Here is a 10,141-nt window from a genome sequence, read left to right on the forward strand (position 1 = left end):
GAGAACAATGACTTAGAAGAGGAGGAGGTATCTGAAGAAGAAGATGGGGAAGAATATAACCCAGGGCACAATGCATCATCTTCAGATGAAGAAGAAATCCCCCAAGCTGAAAGAGAGACATTTTCGTCAAAGCTAAGCAAAATAACATGATCCTTTTCACCATATGACAACAAGGGCAGGATGGCAGCACAACATGTGATAAGGATGACGCCAGGGCCCACAAGACATGCAGTTGCCCATGGCCAGGACATCGCCTCAACATTCTACATGTTCATCACACCAGCCATCAAAAGAATCATCCTGGAGATGATAAATTTGGAGGGTTTCCGTACATATGGAGACAACTGGAAAAGGATGGATAAGATTGACCTGCAGGCTTACATAGGGCTGCTGATATTAGTGGGTGTGTATAGGTTCCGAGGCGAGGTTACATGTAGTCTCTGGGATGCAGAGAGTGGAAGGGCGAATGTCCCTGCCACGATGCCAGTGAAAGTCTTTCACACTTTCTCAAGAATGCTACGATTTGATAACCGTGAGTCAATACCTGCAAGACCTGCGAGAGACAAACTGGCAGTCATAAGAGAGGTTTGGGGGAAGTGGGTGGAGCATCTGCCATAACTCTACAACCCTGGGCCTGAAGTAACAGTGCTGGAACCAGCAACTGGTTCCATTCAGAGGTACATTTTTATTTTCATATCTGTAATGTAAGTGATATTTACTGTTCATTTTATTACGTATTGCTGTAATATCATTAATTTACGTGATTGTTTTCTGACACTGATACTAATTATTGATCATAATCTCTTTTGTCAAAAGGTCGCTGTCCTTTCCGGCAGTATATGCCCAGCAAGCCAGCAAAGTATGGCATCAGATATGGGTGGTGAGTGATGCGCAATCCAACTACACTTGGAAGATGCAATTCTACACAGGGAAGCCAACTAGTGGAGGCCCGGAGAAGAACCAGGGGATGCGGGTTGTGCTTGATGTGACAGATGGACTGAGGGGGCACAATGTCACGTGTTACAATTTCTTCACCTCTTATAAACTCAGCCAGCAGATCCTGAAGAGGAAGATCACCATGGTTGGCACAGTTACAGTTAGAAAGAACAAGCCTGAGCTCCCCCCTGCACTCCTTGCAACAAAGGGGAGAGAGGCCTTCTCATCAAAGTTTGCCTTCACCCCCACCACCACTCTAGTTTCTTACCTCCCAAAGAGGAACAAGAGTGTGGTCCTCCTGAGCACACTGCACAAAACGGCTGAGATCAGTGATCGTGAGGACAGGAAGCCAGCCATCATCCTGGATAACAACCACAACAAAGGAGGCGTGGACAACCTGGACAAGGTGATTGGAACTTACAGCTGCAGGAGGATGACTGCCCGCTGGCCCCTGGTCATCTTCCATAACATCATTGATGTGTCCTCATACAATGCCTTTGTGATATGGAACAAGATCAACCCTACCTGTATGCCTGATAAGTGGAACAAGAGGAGGGTGTTCCTGGAGCAGCTGGGAAAGGCACTTGTAACTCACACATTCAAAGAAGGGAGCGCCTCCCCCGTACAGCAGCCTCTGCAGCGCTTGTTAAAGCTGTTCAGGGTGCTGCATCTTGTCCTGATCCACCTGAAGCTACAGCTGGGGCAGTCAAGTGGAGGAGATGCCAATTCTGCCCCTTAGAGAAGAACTGTAAAACAAATACTATGTGCTGCCCATGTGAGAAATACATCTGTAAAGTCCATGCACACACACTTGCATACTGTCCTACATGTGCTATTTAGAGTTGATAGATTTATGTTCTTCACGTTTCTGTTATCTTATTTTATTCTTATTTATTTATCAGGTTTGAAGGTAAGACCCAGGTGCAGACGGTGTCGAAGTAACAAAAGTTTATTAAATCAAACACGGGCAGGCAAAGGTACAGGACAGCAGACAGGCTCAGGGTCAGGGCAGGCAGAGTAGTGGGGCAAAGGAAACAGTAGACAAAGGGCTGTGAGACATGGGTTTAACTCTGGACACATGAAAGGTAGGATGAATACGAAGGGTCCGGGGCAACAGAAGATGAACAGCAGAGGGGCTAATAATTTTGAAGATGGGAAATGGGCTGAGAGTTTGCGAGATTCCACCCGGAGGGGCAGATCCTGGGTAGACAGCCATACCTTCTGCCCGAGATGATACCGGGGAGCCGGGGTCTGGTGGCAATCCACTTGTCGTCGATACCTGGAGGTGGTCTTGAGAAGCGACAACAGCGGCGGACAAACATCTGGGCAGAAGGTCTGCCAACCTCTTCTTCCTGCTCAGGGAAGAGCGAGGGCTAATACCCCAGGGAACACTCAAAAGGAGATAGGCCCGTGGCAGAGCAGGGAARGGTGTTGCGGGCATATTCAACCCACACCAGCTGCTGGCTCTAGGTGGTGGGGTTGACGGAGACCAGGAAGTGCAGAGTAGTGATTGGCTCGCTCCGACTGGCCGATGGACTGGGGGTGGAACCCGGAGGACAGGCTGGCTGACGACCCAATGAGGGTGCAGAACGCCTTCTTGAACTGGGACGAGAACTGAGGGCCCCGGTCAGAGACCATGTCAACTGGTAGTCCATGGAAGTCTGGATGACGTGCTGCACCATGAGCTGGGCCGTCTCCTTGACAGTAGTTTGGGGAGAGGAATGAAGTGGGCAGCTTTGGAAAACCAATCCACCACCGTCAAGATGGCTGTGTTGCCATCAGATGGGGGACGACCTGTGACAAAGTCCAGGGAGATGAGAGACCAGGGACAGTGAGAGACAGCCAGAGGTTTGAGTAGACCAGCCAGAGACATCAGGGACCATGGAAGGCCACCAAAAGCATTGTCGCACAAAAGCTAGGGTTCGGGTGGCAGGCCAGTCTGGAGGAGTGGGCCCACTCCAGAACTGCGGGTACAGATAACCGAACACCCGGGGCGGAGTGATGCTAGGGAGAAAGTCAATCCCTCAGTCATATGGTTGAATGCAGCGTAAGCGAAGTGGCCCGGGCCTTGTTGAACACCTCCCGAAGGTCCTGGTACTCCGCGGGAATGGCAGAGAGGTCCAGGGCACCTTCCGAGCCCCCAGGCTTGGGGCAGGTTGTGCTGACTTCAGACAATGGGCGTGGCAGAACGGACTCCAGCCCATGATGGCATCAGCAGACCAGTTGATGGGGGGATTGTGTCGCTGGAGCCAGGAGAATCCCAAAACCATCTGAGGAGACTTGATGAGCAGAAATTGAATCGTCTCGCTGTGATTCCCTGACACCCGTTGTTTGATGGGAGTGGTATTATGAGTGACCCGGCCTATAGAGCGCCCGTCCAGCGCTCTAACGTCCATGGGAATGGAGAGGGACTGAGTGGGAATGTTCAGCTCGGAAGCTAGGGTAGCGTCCAAAAAGCTCTCATCGCCCCCCAGAGTCAATGAGGACCCGAAGAGAATTATACTGGTTTCCCCACAGCAGAATGGCATGAAAAGGGGTGCGAGCAAGGGAAGCAGAAAAGTTCTCCATATGTCCCACCAGAGTACTCGCTCCTACCGGTGAGCCGGGTCTTTTAATGGACAAGAGGACACAAAATGACCAAGAGTCCTGCAATACAGACAACTCTTTGTGTTGATCATGTATTGCCATTCCCCTGGCGACAGCCCAGCTCTGCCTAGTTGCATAGGCTCAAGAAACGGTGACTCAGCCGTCTTCGGCGACTCTCTGGGGAAGTCGGGAAGCCTCAGGTTCTCTTGGCAAAGGGACCGTCGGGGACTTCCGGGATGACTCTGAGGCAAGGTGGAATCCCTGGACGTGCGATGACGGAATCAAGATCCGTACCCGAGCAGCAAGCTCGTCCTTGACCTCCTCCGAAAAGCATTGCAGGAACATATCGAACAGCACTTCCTGGTTCCAAGCACTCTCAGCTGCCAACGTGTGGAAATTCATTGCATAGTCTGCCACACTGTGGGAGTTGCCGAAGCTGGATTCGCTTCCGGGCAGCTTCACTCCCAGAGAAAAACCTTCAAAAACCTTCTTCATCTCTCCCACGAACCCCTCCAGGCTAACGCATATGACCGACTGTTGTTCCCATACAGCAGTAGCCTGTGAGAGCCCTCCCGGACATCAGTGTGATGCAGTAGGCTATCTTGGAGCAATCAAAGGGAAAGAAGGTAAGCTGAAACTCAAAGATGAGGGCACACTGAGCTAGAAATGCCTGACAGGTGCTCGGCTCTCCATTGAAGCGTTCCGGGGGAGGTAAGCGGGGCTCCCAAGAAGGTGTAGTAACCGATTAGATGGCGCTGCTAAAAGCTGAGTTACTGAGGGGCTGTGGGGTTACCACCGTGGTAGGATGCATCCCAGACAACCCGCGGAATTGCTCCAGCAAAATGTCCAACCCGTTCAGCCATGGCGTTCAGCCAACTTTTGGACCCCCTCAATAAGGCCACGAAGCAATTTCTCCTACCTACCGATGATGGCCCCTTGGGAGCAGATGGCGTTGCACAGCTGGCCCGGGTCTGCTGGGTCAGTCATGGCCAGTTCGTGCTATCTGGTTTGAAGGTAATATCCAGGTGCAGACAGTGTCGAAGTTACAAAAGTTTATTAAATCAAACAAGGGCAGGCAAAGGTACAGGATGGCAGGCAGGCTCAGGGTCAGGTCAGGCAGAGGTTGGTAATCCAGAGTGGTGGGGCAAAGGTACAGGACAGCATACAGGCTCAGGGTCAGGGCAATCAGAGGTCGGTAATCCAGAGTAGAGGGGCAAAGGTACAGGCCGGCAGGCAGGCTCAGGGTCAGGGCAGGCAGAAAAAGTCAAAACCGGGAAAACTAGGAAACAGGAATTATAGACAGGACAGGAGCAAGGGAAAAAATGCTGGTAGGTTTGATGAACAAAACGAACTGGCAACAGATGAACAGAGAACACAGGTATAAATACACAGGGGATAATGGGGAAGATGGGTGACACCTGGAGGGGGGTGGAGACAATCACAAAGACAGGTAAGACAGATCAGGGTGTGACATTATTGTTGTTGTTTATACACCTTGTGTGTGGGGGTTCAAAAAATGGGAGAAGACTAGTATTTTGTAGTTGAATTGCTCATTGTACAGTATATAAGAATATATCACTATGTTGCCAATTAAAGTTCAAGACTGTTATTGTTTCCCTTCAATAAAATGCATTCAAAACTACTTTCTGCACATTTCTGCTACTTTCTTAGGCTATACAAGTGCTATATCTTGCTAAAAGAATATGTTTACACCTATGCAGTACCTTTAGCAATAATAGTAATAACAATAAACCTCTACTTTAGTAAAGAAAACAATTATGACAAGTGGTGTCCACTGATTAAATGCAGTCTTTCTGCGTTGTGAAGAGGGATAACCCAGATATTCACAAAGTTTGTGATGAATGACTGGTTGTTTCTTCATGCAAAATTGGTTTGGGGTTTAAAATTAAATTAAGCTGCTTTATTTTAGGGGTTTAGTGATGGTGGGTTATTTTTTATCCTTAGGACAAGTGGAGTATACAGAATGTTAAGACTACACAAGGGTTAAGTAGTCTTGCTTGTCTCAGAGCAGCGCGAAACGGAGTTGAAATAGTTGATCACACACTGGTAGGCTATTGCTTGTTGGGGGGGATTTTCACATAGTAACCTCCCTTTCTCTTCCGCACTTAAAAAAATATATATAATTTCACCTTTATCTAACCAGGTAGGCCAGTTGAGAACAAGTTCTCATTTACAACTGCGACCTAGCCAAGATTAAGCAAAGCAGTGTGACAAAAACAACAACACAGAGTTACACATAAACAAATGTACAGTCAATAACACAATAGAAAGGACTTGCTGTCTTGACCTCTGAATCCTCGGCTATGAAAAGCCAACTGACATTTACTCCTACACTCTAAAAAGAAATGGTTCCTGGGGTATCCTTTAGGGGTTCTTCAAATTGAAACTATGGGGGAACCCCTATAAGATCTTCGAAGAACCCTTGAAAAAAGTTATTCGAAGCACCCCTTATAATGGTTCCTCGATTCTCCCCCTAACCTCCTTCTTGGCAAAAGTCGATTGGTCTGCTAATAGCCCATAATGGGTGGATGGATGGCTAATTTTGTATTCCAATGTATTGAACGAATGTATTATTTACCATTCTCATTCTCGGACTGGAAACGTTTGCAGAGTTCACAATCTCATTTTCAAGCCATTGTTTAAAATATAACGATATAAAGCAGCCCGTGTCAGCCCGAGCCCGATCATCATCAAGAGATATGCTGGATCCTATGTCAGAGAGGTGTTTTTGAGACCACATCGTTTCTATTGTCCTGCTAATAGCCCTTGTGAAAACAACTTTTCAAAAGGCCTTCAGGGCCAACAGAGAAGTTCCTTACTTTCCCACCTTGTTTAAAAAAGAACGATATTTTGGAGATTATTTTGTTTTCAAATATCCGAAAGTGAGTGATTTGTATTCTGAATAAAGGCCAAAACATTTATTTCTGTTTTTAAAGGGAGAGAAACCAAGGACATCCCTGCCAGCCAAACCCTTCCCTAACCCAGACAACACTGGGCCAATTGTGCACTGCCCTATGGGACTCCCAATTACAGTCAGATATGATACAGCCTTTTTTTTGACCAGGGACTGTATTGATGTCTCTTGCACTGAGATGCTGTGCCTTAGACCACTGCGCCACTCGGGAGCCATGACCATTATGACCAACATATATTGTCCTGCTATACGATACGATACGTTGTTTGCAGAATTCACAACCTGCTATGCTTCAGAAAAACGTTTTTTTTTTACCTCTACGGAACACCCATCCCGGATCCGGGATCTTTCTCATCAGAAACGCTGATTAGCATAGCCTAGCCTAGCGCCACAGGGATATCATATAATATAATTTCATCAAATCACAAGTCCAATACAGCAAATGAAAGATAAACATCTTGTGAATCCAGCCAACATGTCCGATTTCTAAAATGTTTTACAGCGAAAMCACAACATATATTTATGTTAGCTCACCACAATAGCCCAACACACAACGCCATTTTTTCACCGCAAAGATAGCTTTCACAAAACCCACAAATAGAGATAAAACTTCTTCAGATGACAGTCTTATGACATCATGTTATACAATACATTTATGTTTTGTTCGAAAATGTGCATATTTATAGCTACAAATCGTGGTTTTACATGGTCACAAATGGCACCAAAATGTCCGGAGAAATTTTAGACAGCCACGTAWTCTAACAGAAAAACTCATCATAAACTTTGCTGAAAAATACATGTTGCACATATAATTAAAGATACACTGGTTCTTAATGCAACCGCTGTGTTATATAAAAAAAAAATAACTTTAGTAAAAAGCACAGCATGCAATAATCTGAGACAGCGCTCAGCCATTCTCCGCCATGTTGGAGTCCAAAGAGTCCACAAAAATACGAAATAACATCATAAATATTCCTTTACCTTTGATGAACTTTCATCAGAATGCAGTGCCAGGAATCCTAGTTCCACAATAAATCATTGTTTTGTTTTAGAATGTCCATTTCTTCTGTCGAATTAGCAACTTTGGCTAGCATGTGTAGCTCATGTGTCCATGAAGATTTTACGCATGAACGAAAAATTCAAAAAGTGATAATAAAAGTCGAATAAACTGGTCAAACTCAGTTGAGAATCCATCTTTAGGATGTTTTTCACATATATATCCAATAACGTCCCAGACGGAGCATTTCTTCGTGTCTACCTAACGCATTGCAGACAAAGATATGACAAGCCCTAAGTGCGTAGCCAAATACTGCCAATATGGCTGACCGCTCACTCCAACGACTCCCATCCGGTCCCACAGAAGGCTAGACACTTCATTCCACGTTCTACTGCCTGTTGACGTCTAGTGGAAGGCGTATGAAGTGCATACAGATCCATAAATACAAGACAATTGAATAGGCGAAGCCTTTCACAGAGACCCATTTCAGAATTTTCACTTCCTGTTTGGAAGTTTGCCTGCCAAATGAGTTCTGTTTTACTCACAGATATAATTCAAACAGTTTTAGAAACTTCAGAGTGTTTTCTATCCAATAGTAATAATAATATGCATATCATATGATCTAGGACAGAGTACGAGGCCGTTTAAATTGGGCACAATTTTATCCAGAAGTGAAAAGGGCGCCCCCTATTAAATTATTATATTTGAGTTTAACCACAATATTTGTTGTATTATTTGTTCTGTCTTTTCTGGTGCATTAAACTGAAAATGCAACCAACTTTCTATGGCTTGTTTAAAAAAATTACGATATTTTAGAGATTATTTCAAATAACCGAAAATGAGCAAGAAAAAGGCCATTCTTGAACATAGGGTGAGACATTCTTACTAGTTTGTAAATAAAGAACGTTTGTTATTGAGTTCGATTTATTTTTGTTTTTAGAGGGAGAAAAACCAAAATCCCACCATCACCTCATGGGTGTCCCGGGCGCAGCCGGCACAGGTATTGAACCAGCATCTGCAGCAACGCAGTTTGCACTGCGATGCAGAGTCTAAGACCGCAGCGCCACTCGGGAGGCACCATCCACAAAGTTTTTCATGCTGATCAATTGCCTTGCACAAAGTATCTATTGTCCTGCTMATAGCCCATAATGGCGCTGTACAACGTGAATGGTTGAGAGTAGGCAAAATTATCCTAACATTTCCACACCCTAATTGTAGTCTAACCAATACACAAACAGTGATTCAGTGAAAATAAATATCGAATTGCTTTATCAAGACCAGTCCCCATGCTTCTCTCGGAAAAGCACTGTCTTGACCTCTGAATGCTGTCTTTTACCCCTTCCACCTGCCTCTTCCATTAATTTTGAAAGAGTATTTTCCAGTAAGCATAATCAGTGCTCTAACTCCCATTTGTGCTGGTCTGGAGCAGTGATTCAGTGATGCATGGTACCGTACTAAACCACAAATTACCTCTAAGTCCCGCAGCATAATCTCCAAACTTTTAGTTGAGCAACCACTGTGTGTCAAATCAGAGGGCCTTTTGTCCGGACGTCTGGCAGTCTCTATGTGGGTGCCACAGGGTTCAATTCTTAGGCCGACTCTTTTCTCTGTATATATCAACGATGTCGCTCTTGCTGCGGGTCATTCTCTTATCCACCTCTACGCAGGCGAGACCATTCTGTATACATCTGGCCCTTCTTTGGACACTGTGTTAATTAACAAACCTCCAAACGAGCTTCAATGCCATACAACACTCCTTCCGTGGCCTCCAACTGCTCTTAAATGCTAGTAAAACTAAATGCATGCCTTTCAACCATTTGCTGCCCGCACCCGCCCGCCCGACTAGAATCACTACTCTGGACGGTTCCGACTTAGAATATGTGGACAACTACAAATACCTAGGTGTCCGGCTAGACTGTAAACTCTCCTTCCAGACTCATATTAAACATCTCCAATCCAAAATTAAATCTAGAATCGGCTAGATCCACTCACGCCGCCAAACATATCCTCGTAAAACTGACTATCCTACTGATCCTCGACTTCAGAGATGTCATCTACAATGTAGGCTCCAACATTCTACCCTGGATACTGGATGCAGTCTATCACAGTGCCATCCGTTTTGTCACCAAAGCCCCATACACCACCCAAGACTGCGACCTGTATGCTCTCGTCGGCTGGCCTTCGCTACATGTTCATCGCCAGACCCACTGGCTCCAGGTCATCTATAAGTCTTTGCTAGGAAAAGCTCCGCCTTATCTCAGCTCACTGGCCATGATAACAACACCCACCCGTAGCACGCGCTCCAGCAGGTATATCTCACTGGTCATTCCCAAAGTTAATACCTGCTTTGGCCGCCTTTCCTTCCAGTTCTCTGCTGCCAATGACTGGAACGAATTGCAAAAATCGCTGAAGCTGGAGACTTATATTTCCCTCACAAACTTTAAACATCATCTATCTGAGCAGCTAACCGATCGCTGCAGCTGTACATAGCCCATCTGTAAATAGCCCATTCAATCTACCTACCTCATCCCCATATTGTTTTAATTTAGTTTTCTGCTCTTTTGCACACCAGTATTTCTACTTGCACATCATCATCTGCACATCTATCACTCCAGTGTTCATTTGCTAAATTGTAATTACTTCACTACTATGGCCTATTTATTGCCTTACCTCCTCCTCCTTGCACA

At 45.7% G+C, this 10,141-nt stretch overlaps 1 pseudogene; it reads left to right on the forward strand.

Moving 5' to 3' along the window:
* Nucleotides 1–204: 204 nt before the first annotated feature.
* Nucleotides 205–1,878, forward strand: LOC139023169 (piggyBac transposable element-derived protein 4-like; annotated as a pseudogene).
* The last annotated feature ends 8,263 nt before the right edge of the window (nt 1,879–10,141 follow it).

The sequence above is a fragment of the Salvelinus sp. IW2-2015 genome, linkage group LG27, assembly GCF_002910315.2.
Source record: "Salvelinus sp. IW2-2015 linkage group LG27, ASM291031v2, whole genome shotgun sequence".
NCBI lineage: Eukaryota > Metazoa > Chordata > Actinopteri > Salmoniformes > Salmonidae > Salvelinus > Salvelinus sp. IW2-2015.